A 15,601-nucleotide genomic window follows, 5' to 3' on the forward strand; every position below is an offset into this window, starting at 1 on the left:
TTGGGAGCTGGCAAGCGGTCTCTGCAAAGCTGTTGTCTTCACATCTGATGCTGAAGCCTGAAGTCCACAAGACAGGCAGCTACGAAGGAAAGATAGATACAAAGTGGGGGAAATCAAGACCAAGCTGGAACCCCAGTGTGAGATGGAACCCCACACTGATGGACTAAAACCCGTGTCGATCCTTACTGCCTCTATGTTAAGTGGTATGGGTATCCTGCAGAAGCCAGGGTCCTTTGGTGTGGAGCTAAACGCAGACCCCTGGCCCAGACACAGGAGCAGAAGCGTTGAAGGAGGATTCAGGGGAAGTTCTACCACTTCCCGCCAATGAGGTGAGTCAGTAGATTAGCAACATTATGTAGTACGAGCTACATAATGTCTGTTGCTTCCCTTCTGCCCTTCCAGATTTCCCAAGAATCACTCCTGTGCCCCACTGTGGAGATACTAGAACAGCTCTGTCTTCACTTCTGGGGGTGCCTGCATGTCTGACTTTTGACGTATGACCAAGATAAAGGCAATGGGATGTGTGGTATGCTGTGTGAGGTCTGAAACTCTCCCGGCAAGCCGCAGGGTTATCTTCTTTACCGGCGGTTTGCAATGGCCTCCCCAGTTTGAGAAGCCTGGCTGGATGACTTAAAGAACCACTTGGTTGGCTGTGTCCCCTCCTTACTCATGCCCACCAATAAATCCTACTTTCCTGTCAAAGAAAAAAAAAGCCACCTGGCTCTTTTCAGTGAGTTCTCCTAAAGCCGAAGTTTCCTCACACAGATCTTGGCCGTTCAATCCAGAGATTCAGTGTGGTCTGTGTGGACAAATGTTGGGCCCCGATGCACAAATTTTGTCTCTCAGAAACTACACTGTTCCCTTGCCTTCTCTTTCTCTCCCTCCATTGGATCTTTCATCTTTAAATAAAAGTCTTAACATAAGTATACTCTGTGGAGTCCGGAGAATCCATTCAAATATCTGAACTGGGGAAAACAATACAACCAACCCCACTGAAAATGTGTAAAAATGAGCATTCTGGGAAATATAGGTCAGTCTAGCTAACTGATACATTATGAAGTCATCAAAATGTCCATGGGCTTCAGTGCTCTGTGGCCACTATCTTGGTATAGGGAAGTTTGCTCTTGGTGTCAGGAACAAGCTTGGCAGACCTAGGTCTTTCCAAAGAAATCATTCCACAGCTGCCTGGGGAACCAGAACAGACAAATTCTACGAGGAAACAAAGACTTGTTGATTTCTTAAAATCCTCCCTTCTTGTGATTCTGCGGCTAAAACCTTATGTGGTTTCTTGCTAGTTTTCCAATGCTAACAGAAAGAGAATGCAGAAGGGAAGGTCTGATTCCTTTTGGGAAGGATGCTCTAGAAAGATCTAGGAAGACATAGATGAAAAAACTAGAACTGCCAAGAGCGAGTTACAACATGGCAGATTTGGGCTCCGTCAATGGGAGGACTTTATAACATTTAGTGTAGATGTCCAATAGCTGAAGGGATTGCCTTGTGAGGAACTGAGTCCAGCTTCTTGACTTGTTAGCTTTAGACAGAGATTTAATAACATCCTTCCTTCCTCCTTCCCTCCCTCGCCCTCTCCCTCTCTTCCTTTCTTCTTCCTTCTTTTCTTCCTTCCTTCCATGAGTCTGTCCATCCAGTAAATTTTCTCTGAATGAAATCAGTCAACCAACATTTCTTGAATACCTATTATACGCCAGGTGCTGTGTTGGGCTCTGGAATCACAACCCAACAGGGAAGGCAGTTGGGGTTATTGACCACCTGCTGTGTGCTGGGCACTGCTTGAGGTGCTAGAGATTAGAACCTAGGATAGCAGGCAGTCTGAGACTGGTGTTGAGATTCAATTCTAAGCCATGACTCTTAAGTGGATCCCCCAATTTGTGAGTCCCAGTCTGGTTGGCACTACCAGCCATGATTCCCTGACTCACAGTGACCCACAGGACTTCTGTTGCCACTGAGACTGTTTTGGTTTGGCTGGGTCCAATGGGGCTGGGATGTTCTGGTCTGTGACCTCATTGTTTATTATCATTTTTTCAAAGCTTCTGCCTCCCTTCTGTAGGCTGGACCAGAGCCAGAGACAACAGAGTGGCTATGTGAAATAAACTCCAGCCAGCATTGCTATCATCTTGAACACCCAAACAATGGGTCACATGCCTACAGCTCGTGACTTCTTGGCAGCTTGGCCGAGCCTGAGCTCTTCCATTTTTATATGCCATTTGAGATGGGAAGGCATTGGAAATGGCTGATCTGTGAACGTTTACAGTGTGAAATCCATGCAGATAGAGAGGAGATGAATTTACGAGTAGTCCAATCTCAGCCCTCAGGGAAAGACTAGGAAATACATTTAGCCTGACATTTAAAGATCTGATGTGATCCAGATGCTGTCACTTTAGCACCCAACTCTCCCCCAGCACTGTGCAAGACCTGACAGGGGAGGGTGGCATGTGGGAGGACACGTGGGTGGAGGAAGGCCATGAGGTCAACAGTTCCCAAGATGGCGGCTGGGCTTTACCCCTTGGATGTGCCCTGTGCTGTGTCCCAATTTGCAAGGGTGGGACTGTCTCTAAAAGAGCCTTTTGAAAACCTTGTGCAATCTCTTTGCAAACATGATATGATCCCTGAGAAAGAGAGTGTGTACGAAGCTGGAGATGGCTCTTGACAAAAGTGGTTTGCTAATAAGCAAGAGTGGGACAGATAGAAATGTAGGCCTTTGCTGGCTGTGGAGGGAAGGCAGGGCTGGATTCCTGACAGAGGACTCTCGTGGTCTATGGTACTTTCCATCAGGACCCGTGCTCAGGTATGTGTTCAGAAGGGATGGTTGGGGGCATAGATTGCTCCAGGCAACTCTGCAATGCTTGGAGGATGGGCGTCTTCGTGAATGTACCTTGAATATTGAGTAGATTGGAGGTAGGGCTTGGAGGAAGTCTATGAAGTTTGTCTTAAGAAGTTAGAACTGAATTTTTTAATACTTTATTATTTTTTAACTTTATTGAAATATAGTTGATTTACAAAGTTGTACTAGTTTCAGATGTACAGCATAATGGTTCAGTTATACATATATATAAATATATATATATTCTTTTCCATTATAGGTTATTATAAGATATTGAGTAGAGTTCCCTGTGCTATACAGAAGGTCCTTGTTGATTATCTGTTTTATATATAATAGTGTGTATATTTCAATCTCAAACTCCTCATTTATCCCTAAACCTTTGAACTGAAGGTAATGTACCTGATTCTGGGGTGGTCACAGGTGTGATGGACGTTGGATCCCAGTCCAAATTCTGCAACCTATTCTCCGTGTGAACTTGGACAAGTCCCTATATATTCACGGAAGGAAAGGGCCGGCTTAAACGTTCTCCAGAGATTTTTCAGCACTATGATGGAAACTGAACATGCATTATAAAATGGAGATCGTGCCTGAGCCATTTATACAGAATTTCCCAATAGTCACGCAGCTGGAGGAAAATGAAGAAACCTTAAATATTCTACCCAGCCTCCCTGCCTTCTGAGCAAAAGCGTTCTTGGAATAACCAACGTCCTGGCCTCTACAAATATAACGCCACAGAGAACCAAGTCTTCAGCCACAAAGAGCTTTACTTCAGGTGTTTAAGACGACCCTGCATTCCCGATAAAAAGGCCCACGCTCTTGTCTCAAAACATTGCTGCAGGTTTTAAGTGACATTTGCATATTGATTTCAAAAGGCCCTGCAGCGACTCTGTAAATGAATTCATTAGAATAACTGACTCTGGTAGCTCTCCGACCCAGCAGTGACATCACCCCTACAGAGCAGAGTTGAGCTTGTGAACCAATCAAGATAATTGTGCCCTTGATTGGGAAGGATAAGTGCACTGTTGAAGGCATTTGTCAGCTCTACAGCTGGGACTGGGTGGAGAGGCCAGGAGACAGTTTCAGAGAGAAGGCCGTGGGGAATGAGCATTAATACTTCTTTCTCCGTGAGGTAGAGGTGGCGGTGCGGCAGAAGCATGCATCCGAGATTGGAAGCCTTGCATCATGAGAGCAAGCATGATCTGCCTTGTAGAGTCTGCAGTACTTTTTGTGCTCTGCTTCTTCCTAATCGCAGCAGTTACCATTTGCACTTTGTTTTTATCAATATATTAGTCTCCTTTTTAGGAAAGGATTTGTGGTGGCTTGAGTGTACATTCAATTCAATAGGACAGAATAAATAGCTAAGGACACTGGGTCAAAGGAAAAGTAAGCTTACGGAGTAAGATGAAACCAGAAGTAAAGTTGACACACAAAGCATGTAAGCAATTGCAAAAGTGAGCTACTCTGAGCTTCCTAGCAGCCAATGTAAGGAAGGGAACACGGTTGGTCATCAGGTTCACAGTACCCAAAGAATAAGAATGTTCCAGCTGGACAATCAATAGATCCTCCTGGTCATTGCCCATGAAACCTGTAGTTCAGGATTTTCATCTTTAAATGACAGGTACCTGGAGATAAAATGTCTGCATTGATCAGAAAGGACAGTGCCAAATGCTTTGATAATCTAGAAAATGTTATATAGGGCAGATGTTCTTTTTGGTTTAAAAAAAATTGCTTAAACCAGGACTTATGCCTGAGTGGAGGCCCGTTCCACAGCTGCAGAAAGGTGAGCTGAAGGAGACCCCTTGCAGAGCCAAGAGTGTCCTGAAAAAAACTGTTTGGGACAAAGGGGAAAATTTTTTTTTTAACATCTTTATTGGAGTATAATTGCTTTACAATGGTGCGTTAGTTTCTGCTTTATAACAAGGCGAATCAGCTATATGTATACATATATCCCCATATCTCCTCCCACTTGCATCTCCCTCCCTCCCACCCTCCCTAGCCCACCCCTCTAGTTGGTCACAAAGCACCGAAGTGATCTCCCTGTACCATGCAGCTGCTTCCCATTAGCTATCTACCTTACATTTGGTAGTGTATATATGCCCATGCCACTCTCTTACTTCGTCCCAGCTTACCCTTCCCCCTCCCCGTGTCCTCAAGTCCATTCTCTATGTCTGTGTCTTTATTCCTGTCCTGCCCCTAGGTCCTTCAGAACCATTTTTTTTTTTTTTTTAGGTTCCATATATGTGCATTAACATATGGTATTTGTTTTTCTCTTTCTGACTTACTTCACTCTGTATAACAGACTCTAGGTCCATCCACCTCACTACAAATAACTCAATTTCATTTCTTTTTATGGCTGAGTAATATTCCATTGTATATATGTGCCATATCTTCTTTATCCATTCATCTGTCGGTGGACACTTAGGTTGCTTCCATGTCCTGGCTATTGTAAATAGAGCTGCAGTGAACATTGTGGTACATGATTCTTTTTGAATTATGGTTTTCTCAGGGTATATGCCCAGTAGTGGAATTTCTGGGTCATATGGTAGTTCTATTTTTAGTTTTTTAAGGAACCTCCATACTGTTCCCCATAGCGGCTGTATCCATTTACATTCCCACCCACAGTGAAAGAGGGTTCCCTACAGAGGGGAAATTAAGTGCCCAGTGTTCTAGGTCTTAGTACTGTGGGTCTTTCACCCTGGCTATGCATCAGAATAACCTTAGAGCTTTTTTAAAAAAATTTTTTTGTTTATTCATTTTTGGCTGCGCTGGGTCTTCGTTGCTGCGCACGGGCTTTCTCTAGTTGCCGTAAGCAGCGGCTACTCTTCATTGTGGTGCACGTGCTTCTCATTGTGGTGGCTTCTCTTGTCGCGGAGCACAGGCTCTAGACGCGTGGGCTTCAGTAGTTGTGGCACGCGGGCTCAGTAGTTGTGGCTCACGGGTTTAGTTGCTCCGCAGCGTGTGGGATCTTCCCAGACCAGGGCTCAAACCTGCGTCTCCTGCACTGGCAGGCGGATTCTTAACCATTGAGCCACCAGGGAAGCCCCAACCTTGGAGGTCTGAACAACACTGAAGTCCAGTCCTCCAGGGGATTCTAATGTGTCCCCAGAGATGGGGACCACTGCACGGAGCATGGGATTGTTTTGGGTGGAAAACCCCAAAGCAGCTTGCTACCAGTCACGGGCCATAGCCACGGTTAGTAAGCTGTCCTTGCTGGACCTGATTGTGAGTGATGGAAAATCCTGGTGGACACGGAGGAAATCTGAACCTGCAGGTAGAGAAGCTGTTGACCTGCTGCATCCGATTGTGGGAACTTAGCCAATGAGTTTTGGAGGACACCTGCCCACAGGAGTACCCGAGCCCTTGCATACAGGACCCCTGTGGGCATTTGTTGTGACTTTGATTTACAGAGGCTGATTAGCCAACCCGGTTCACCGAGGCTAACTGGGTCACAGGACTTGCGTTGCTAAAACTAGGAAAGCCCCAGGCAAACTGGGATGAGTTGGTCACCCCAATGGTTTGGTCTCTTCTCAAGACAGGATCAGAGAGTGGAAAGGGTGAGTCAGGCCTGAAGCCGAGCGGGTTTGACCCTCTGTGGATGTTTATCTGTGTCTTCCTTTCTACCTGGGCTGCCAGATGCAGGGTCCTCTCCCCCCCACCTCTGTTCCCATCTCCCTGAGACATTTCTGTGTCTGTTCCGGATTCCAGCAGGGGCCCAGCCAGAGCTCTGGGGCCTCTGGGGCCTGGGAGGCAGTGGAACTTCCCCAAACTCTGATGATCTGCTCTGTCAGACGCTGTAGGACCATGGCGTTTCTCCAAAGTCAAGACACAGGGCTTCGAGACTCACTGTCTTTTGCCTGGGGCCTTTGTCCTGGAAAGCCAGTGGGCAGCCCCTGGGGTACGAATGAAACAGGCTGGGACCTGGGGCCTGGGGCCCTTTGCTGCAATGCTTGCACCTGGACAAACGTCTCCTTCAGCAGCAAAATACAAAGAAACTCTAAGGGACTAAAAATAACTGCCCACATGCACAGTTGGGGGCAATTATGGACAGCAAGATACAAAAAGACCAAAAACACAACTGCCACTTCTGAAGAGCCAGGAGCAAAAGCAGGGTGTCAGGAGAAAAAGCAGGATACTGTGCATGCCCCCTGCACACAACACCACCAAAGAGGTGGGCAAACCGCCTAAGTCACCCTTCTGGCCCGACCCCTGGACACACCGCTCCCCTCACCCCGTGTAGGGAACCAGCTCGCCCCTGCCTGAGGAGTGAGCGAACAAGGAAACCTGTTACTTGTTCTCGATCCTTCCTGTTGCAGCAGGGGCCCCAGTAAAGCCTTCCCTGAATTTCTTGTCTGCTCTCTGATCAATTTCTATTGATCAAGGAGGCCAAGAACCGTGGTCAGTAACACAAACACTTAGAGGACACAGGAACCCCACAGGTAAATGGAGCCCTGCTACCAGGGCTGGTTTCAGGGGCACTCACTCATTAAGGCCCCTGCTCAGAAGGGTCCATGCTTGGTTTAACAGTTCTGCTGTCATCATCTTGAGCTCCTTAATAATTTTTGAACAAGGGGCCCTGCATTTTACTTTACGCCAGGCCCTGCAAATGCCGCGGCCAGATCTGCCTGCCACCCAGCCCAAAGGCAACCCCTCCACCTTCGTTCCACCCAAACAGATTCACTTATGCTGCTTTTGCCAGGGGTGCCATTATGGAAAAAAACTGAAAATAAAATGGGAAATTTTACCCGAGGGACTCACAACCTGGCTAATTCCTGGCCTAATTCCGGAATCTCTCAATCACATTTCCAAGGGGCACAGCCCCCAAATCTGCATTTTTGGAAAGGTACCTGGGTGATTCTGATGCATGGCGAAGATTGGGCTCCAGTATTTTAGAGCAGGATTTTAAGTCAAAATAAGTAAGGGGGAAAAAAGAAAGGGAGGGTTTCCCTGGTGGTGCAGTGGTTGAGAGTCCGCCTGCCGATGCAAGGGACACGGGTTCATGCCCCGGTCCCGGAGGATCCCACATGCCGCGGAGCGGCTAGGCCCGTGAACCATGGCCGCTGAGCCTGCGCGTCCGGAGCCTGTGCTCTGCAATGGGGGAGGCCGCAACCGTGAGAGGCCCGCGTACTGCAAAAAAAAAAAAGAAAAATGAAAGAGAATAAGCTGTGAGAGGTAAGCACTTGTTGGAGTCGCTGCCTCAGGCAGACTTTCAGGCTCCTACACTTATCCATAGTGCCCTCGTTTGGCCCCGACTGTGGGGATGTTTCCCCTTTGTGGGTTTCACTGCCTGAAATTAAGAAAAAAGTGTCTCCGTTACAATTCTGTGAGCAAGTTCTTTGAGGCCTGGGCCTGCTCTCTGCCCATGTTTTAGCCCCTGCTACCCCTTGTAGCCAAGCCAGACTGCCCAGCAAGAACTCCCAGATCAGCTCTCTGGAGCCTCACACCCCTGCCTGCGCCCCTCTCCGGTAAATGGCTTCCCAAATGCCCTCCTTCTGACCAGCCTCTCCAGCTGATACACCCCATGTTTGCTTCTGATTTTGACTGACCTTGGCCCGTGATCCTTGGCTGACTCCTTCTGGCACTCTCATGGAAGACTCCAGGGCAAACAATTACCTGTCCCCTCCTGGGCTAAGCTGTGTGTCTTTGTGAGAGTGAGAAAACAATGCCCCTAGTCAAGTCTCACATTAGTAAGAAATGTAGCAGATCTGGCTGGCTTCAGGCATGGCTGGATCTACTGACTCTCTCCATCTCTTTGCTTCGATTTCCTCTATGAGTGCTCAGAGTTGTATCTTTTGATTCTAAAGGAAAGGCATGGTGACCAACACTCCTTCCCCCGTCACAGGCAGCAGGAGTTTGGTTGGCTCAGTCTGCCTTCTCTGGGGTCTCTCATCATCTGACGTTGACATCCAATGGTGGTGTGCTGGTAGATGTTTAACAACTGGCTCTCGCCAGGGGAGTGGGGAGGATGCCTTGACTTGTAGGATTTGCTGGTTTCTCTGATGTAAATACTATTATGGTGACATATTTCAAGCTATGGATACTATATCTGTCAACACAGAGTTGGGAAGAGATGTACAGTAGAATGCCATCATGTAGTATTGCCAGATACCATATTTGTAAGTAACCTCAGGCACACAGATAATAATAAAATGTGACAAGACAATTAGGAAGGGATGAATTTTGAGTAGCCATTACTTTTTCTTTTAATATAATTAATTTAAGTATAAACTTATATCATTTAAGTTTTAATAATGAATATGCTTAACAAGCAGCTAGCAAGATTCCTGAATTTTTTTTCTTTTTTTTTTTTTTTGCATTACGCGGACCTCTCACTGTTGTGGCCTCTCCCGTTGCGGAGCACAGGCTCCGGACCCGCAGGCTCAGCGGCCGTGGCTCACGGGCCCAGCCGCTCCGCGGCATGTGGGATCCTCCTGGACCGGAGCACGAACCCGTGTCCCCTGCATCGGCAGGCGGACTCTCAACCACTGCGCCACCAGGGAAGCCCCCTGAATTTTTTTTTTTTTTTAATGTTTTGGCTTGCTGCACACAGCATGCAGGATCTTATTTCCCTGACCAGGGATCAAATCCATGCCCCCCGCATTGGGGGCTCAGAGTCTTATCTACTGGACCACCAGGGAAGTCCCAAGATTCCTGAAATTTAACCATCGGCTCTCATGAGCTGGTACCAGCGGCTCCAACACATCACTGCTTCTAGAACTGGGCTCAGTGACAAATGGTGAACAACATTCAATTAAGAACATCTGCTAAGGACTCCGGGTGGAAGATGGGTGGCAGGCATGCCTTGGGTTTACCTTTTCTAGAATGTCAGCGATTTTATGAAAAGAACGTTTGTTTTTTTCAATTGCAAAGAACCTAGGATCCCCAAGTGAAACGGCACAATTTTCCCTGGGGAGGAACACGTAGATTTTGTTCCTGTTTCTGATGCTGCTGTGGTGGGGTCTGACTGCATCTCATCGGCGTTGCCAAAGTCAGGAAAGAAGGGAGTGGGAGCCACCTGGGGGGGGCATTTCTCATTTCTGTGCCAAGGTGCTAACAGATCTGTTAATTCTGCACACCACGGAAAAGCTAACTGCTGGAATGTGGGCATAGATTGTTTTTCAGCTTCTTTTGCCTGAGTAGAGGGAGTCTTTAAGGTCAGGATTTCACAGTTTAATATCTCATTAAGACTTTCTGCATCGGCTTTCCCGTTTCCCTCTTGTTTTCCCTGGTGGAATTTGCCAGCAGCTGAGCAGATCTGGGGGCTGGCTGGTTCTCGAAGGAACCAGGCAACAGCTGCCTCTGTGGAAGCTTGACAGGTTAACGTGGCTTCCCGGGTGTCAAAAAGTCTCTTAAATAAGGAGCTGTTAGTTCTGGGTCCAATTTGGCTCAGTGGCTGTGGCTTGAGGAATTCCAGGTATTGATTCTGGAGCTGGAGAAGTGTCCCTGGGAACTAGGGCCCAGGGTGGCTCCCCTGCACCCCCACCCCCTCCCCTTTTGCTACACCAGTGATTAGTGCAAGAATCTGTATACAGTAGGTGCTTGTCAAACCTTCATCCCAAATTGATCGGTTGGAGGGTATGAATCACAGTGAAGAGATAATCATTCTTAGCAACAGGTTTAATTTTCACTTCTTTATTGAGTTATAATTTAGATAGAGTAAAATACATACGTCTGAAGTATACAGCTCAAAACTTCTCTGCATATACATATGTAAATATCCATGTGACCAACATCCTATAAGATGTAGGTAATTTCCTTCACCCTAGAAAGTTCTCTGTGTCCTTTTCCAGTCAATGCCTCTCCCAGAGACATCCACTATTCTGGTCTTTTCTTAGCTTGGGCTGCCATAGTAAAATACCATAGGCTTAAACAACAGAAAGTTACTTTCCCATGGTTCTGGAGGCTCGAAGTCCAAGAGGAAGGCTCCAGTCGATTCAGATGGCTGCCTTCTCACCCTGTTCCAGCATGACCTCATCTTCATATCTGGAGATAGTGAGACCTCTGGTATCTCTTCTTAAAAGGACACTAATCTTGTAGGATCAGGGCCCCTCTCTTATGATCTCATTTAACCTTAGTTACTTCTGTAGAGGTCCCATCTCCAAATACAGCCACACTGAGGGTTAAGGGTTCAGCATAACAATGGGGGCAGGGGTACAAGCATTCAGTCCACACAGATTAGCATTGCTGGCTCTAGAGTTTCAAACAGATGTGATCATATGGTAGATGCTCCTCTGTGTCTGGCTGCTTTTGCTCAGTGTATTGTTTTCAAGATTCATCCACGTTGTTGTATGCATCAGTGATTCTTTCCTTTTTATTGCTAAATAGTGTTCCATTGTATGAATAGACCATAGTTTGTTTATCCACCCTCCTACTGATGAATGTTAGGATTCTTTCCGGGCTGCCAATAGATATTTATTCTGTGTAGGGCATTACGTTAGCTGCTAGGATATTAAAAAATGTAAAATATGTCCCTGCCCATCCAGAGCTTATGCTTGGGATCTGCACTTAAGAAATAGCTAAGAACATACCAACCTACCAAACAAAATAAAATGTGACCCTGTGACTGACTCAGGGACTTGGAAGGAGGGAGATTTTTAAGGAATGTCAGTAAAGTCTATTTGTAAATACATGTACTCAGAAGATGAGCCAGCTTAAAAATGTCAGCTGCCAGAGAAATGAAAGCAACTCCAAGTGAGGTCCAAGCTGGCAGGCCATTAGGCCAGCTGCATAGGTACCTCTGGGAAGCCTCAAAATGCTTCATTGCCTGTGTTACAGGCCGAAGAGCTTCATGAAGTGGGAACAGGGTGAAAACATTCCCCTTGGAACAAAGCTGGCTCCTGCTTTGTTTTTGTGGTTTCCTCCAAGAGGGTGGGAGGGAAACGTTTGTGCTCAGAAGGACAGCTAAGCACCACATCCATGGTCAGGAAGGGCTCTCCGTGGCCAGGGATGGATGCTCCAAGTGATGGGAAGGCAGGGTGAGCAAAAGGGTATGGGTCCTGGTCCCAGTGTGGGGTCTAGAGGGTGCACATTCAGCTTCTCTGGCCCAAAGGTGTATTTGGGTGGGTTGGCAGAGGTTTGGCAGCAGTGACAATGTCACATGGGCAGGGATGGGCAGCTGGAATTGACAGCCCCCTAAAGGGACCTGGGGGCCTGCCTGGGGTCTGTGAGCAGAGCTGCTAATATCTGTCCGTGAGTCTGAGAGATGAGGTCTTGTGTGTGTCCTCATAGACCTTTAGAAGCTCCCCCAAGTCCTCCCCCACCAAGTTGCATCTAACGCCCTGGGTCTTGCCTTTCCCTGCCCAGTCATAGAGCAGATGGAGTTAAAGGGACTTCCGAGGTCCCTAAGCATTCGGAGGTGAAAGGGTGACAGAATGAGTAAGTGTGGGAGATTTCAGGAGAGTTATTCAGTGAAATCTCCCAGCCATCATTTTGTGACCATGTTGGTGGTAACCATCCATTTCATATTAATAATATCATACAATATTAGTGCTCTGCTTGCTTGGGGTTTAAACTATCTTTCTTACATTTTTTTTGATTGAGAGGACAAAAACCATGTTAAAAAATTGGGAAGAAAACAAGAAAGCTTCCTAATAGCCCCTCCTCACAGATATTTTCACATTGGTCTTACCTTCCAGTTCATTGTTTATGCACCATCTTTTCACAAATTTGCTTAAGCATTTATTTACCTGTGGCTGCAATAGACTTGACAATGATTACACTTAATAGCTACATGATATTTAGTGTTGATGTGCCATAATTTTCTATTGCTGGACATCTCGGTGTCCAGATTTTGCTATTATCTGCAACTGAGTAATTCCTTTTAAAGAATTTGTACCCAAAGGTGCGCTTACCACAGCCCTGAGGGAGGCCCAGGGTGTCATCAGTGTTTCAAGGACAGAAAGACACAGAGGACTTGTGACTTCTTAGAACTGCATTTTTGTGGGTCCAAAGGGAACCAGAACCAGAGCTGTGGTGGTGGTTGGGGGAAACTGTGGAAAGTATGTTTAAAATGTTAAAAAGGCAAGAAAAAGAAGTTATAAAGGCAAAAGTTAAAAAGGCAAAAGAAAGTATAATTCTCCTACAAATATCTAATGAGTACATGTCAAAGTTTTATTTTAATTCGTTCATTAGAGAACCAGATGTATAAGACGACCTGATATATGGTTAGTAAAAGAAAAAAATGGGGAGTAAGATCGCTAAGTTAGATACAACACTGATTATTTTTCTTCGAGGCAATAAAACTACAACCTTTCGTGTTATCTTCTCTATAAACAGAAAGTCATTTTTATCTCTACAGGAAAAAAATCATTTACACCATTGGATAAAAGCCATTTGTATCTTAATGGTTTTCAACAAGTTAATAGCTAATTTTAGACACTTGCAAAATATGGAATCAAGAGTAAATAGTAAGTCAAAGTTATTTCCTTCTAGAAGGTCCAATGGCCCTGAGGCAGGCATTCTTTTCTGCATCCTTTTTTGCTTTATTTCTGACTTTTGGAAATTGTTTTTCTTGAAGAGAGAAGTGACCTGGAGAGGGGAGTCCATGGTGATGTTAACTGTCCCCTCCAGCTATTTCAGAGCAGGGCAGCACTGCCAGATTTTTCTCTTGGCTTGAAGCAGCAAGGGCTACAGATGGCCGGTGAGGACAAAAAAAGAAGCTTGAATAATTAATGCCCTCCCACTGGGGATGGACATGGAGAGGAGGGACCAGAGCCTGTGAGAGGGATGGAGTGGAGACCTGGGATTGGACTAGAGGCCAGACCACCCCTAACCCCAGAGACTCTTCTGGAAGGCTGCCCAGAAGGGACCTTAAAAGCTCATTTGAACCTGTTCATCTCGCACGTTAAGTGATCCCTTCCTTATGGAGTGGAGCTCTGCCTTGGTCCTTTTGAGCCATTGACAGTATTGTTCACCATTACCACTGCCACTTTCTTATTCAAAGCATCCCTTAGTCCCCTGAACCTAGAAGCCTAAGTAACCAGCAGTCCTCTGGCTTTGTTCTTTTCCCTCCAGGCCCCTGCCTGGCCCCAGCATTGCTTCCTCCTCCTGTTCCAGAGCAGAACCTGGCTCTTCCCAGCAGAGCAGAGTGGGGAGCTTCTGATTAAGGAAGAGGACTCCAGCCAAGGCGGGTGGGGTGGGAGAGGAGAGGGATGGATTGGGAGTTTAGGATTAGCAGATGCAAATTATTATATATAGAATGGATACACAACAAGGCCCTACTGTAGAGCACAGGGAACTCTAGTCAATATCTCATGATAAACCATAATGGAAAAGAATAGGAAAAAGAATGTATATATATATATATATGTATAACTGAGTTATTTTGCTGTACAGCAGAAATTAACACAACATTGTAAACCAACTATACTTCAATAAATTTTTTTAAAAAAAGGAAGAGGATGACAGTTCAGGTGATGAACTCATCCTGGTATCCCTGGGAGTGTCTAGATTGGAAAACTGAATGTCCCATGGCCGAGGAACCCACTCAGCCAGAGGCTACATGGGGCAGTTGGTCACCCTAAGTCCAGCCCCCCTTGTGTTCTGAGCAGCTGTTGGTGCTGCTGCCGCCACCCTTAGTGGGTCTTTTAACTCTTTCCCCTCTGTTCTACTAGTCTTCATCTCTTATTATATCTCTGTTAAATACTCTCAATTTATGAAGCTGAGGCGATAGCTTAGGACTCGTACAAGTTTCCTGTGGACTTCAGTCTGGAACAGAAATGCATACGAGTTTTACATTTTTGTTTTCTAGAGAGGAGTGTTTGTGGAAGCTTGCAAGGAGTGTTTGTGGAAGCTTCCAAGAAGACAAGCAGAGTGAAATGGGGTGCTTGTTTTTTTCATGGATCAGAAATGAATCACATCGACTTTTTTCAGTAATGACACAGAGTTGTGGAGTCTTGGGAAAGAAACAACGGAAAGAAAAGGTTTTCTGGTGGAGACCTGTGAGAGGAATAAAGGCTCCTGGATGGAGAACTGGGATTAGGAGAGAAAGATGGACAGTGGTTGGACTCTGGAAAGACAATAAACTTGCCGTGCTTGTTAATGCCTGACTGCTGTTTACAGCTGGTGCTGTTTACACCTGGTGCTGTTTCCAAATGTTCTCCGTAAGCATCCGTTCTGCTCCAGGGTCCTCAGAAAGACAGGTTAATAGTTGACTGAAGGGAAGGGAGGCAAAGGGGGATTGTGTCAGTGTGTCCACAGCTGAACTCTTCTTAGGGCTGAAGGCACATAAGGGGGTATCATGCCCAGCTCTGAAAATAAAGTGTTATTGGCTCCAGTCAGAAACTGTCACTTTCTGCTGAGATGGAATATATTACTCAGAAGAGAGAAGCACCAAATATTATGCAGTCTGCCTTTGGGGAAAGAAAAAAACACCCACTTCTTATAAAAACACTTTTTTGGAATGAAGGATTTGATTTCAACTGGTGAGTCATCCCTGTGTTTTTTTGTTTTTTTTTTTAACCACTTAGCCAAAAAATGAGGTTTTTAAAAAAGCATTTCTCGAAGCAAAATCTTCCACTGCTTGGGTTTCTCTCATCTGACATGGAAGGCATCCTAAGTGCTTATATCCACAGCGCCAGAAGCTGTCCCAGTTTGCATGAAAGATATTGTAGGACAAGATTCATAACGATCAAGTTTCAGGCTCATTAGGAAAAAGCAAACTCAAGATACTGTTTGTGATCTAGAAGTGAGAAATGATCAAGAAACAGAAAATAAAATTTAAAACACAAATTTCAATGAGTGTGTTTGAAAATGACACAATGAATG

The sequence above is a fragment of the Phocoena sinus genome, chromosome 4 (assembly GCF_008692025.1).
Source record: "Phocoena sinus isolate mPhoSin1 chromosome 4, mPhoSin1.pri, whole genome shotgun sequence".
Classification (NCBI taxonomy): domain Eukaryota; kingdom Metazoa; phylum Chordata; class Mammalia; order Artiodactyla; family Phocoenidae; genus Phocoena; species Phocoena sinus.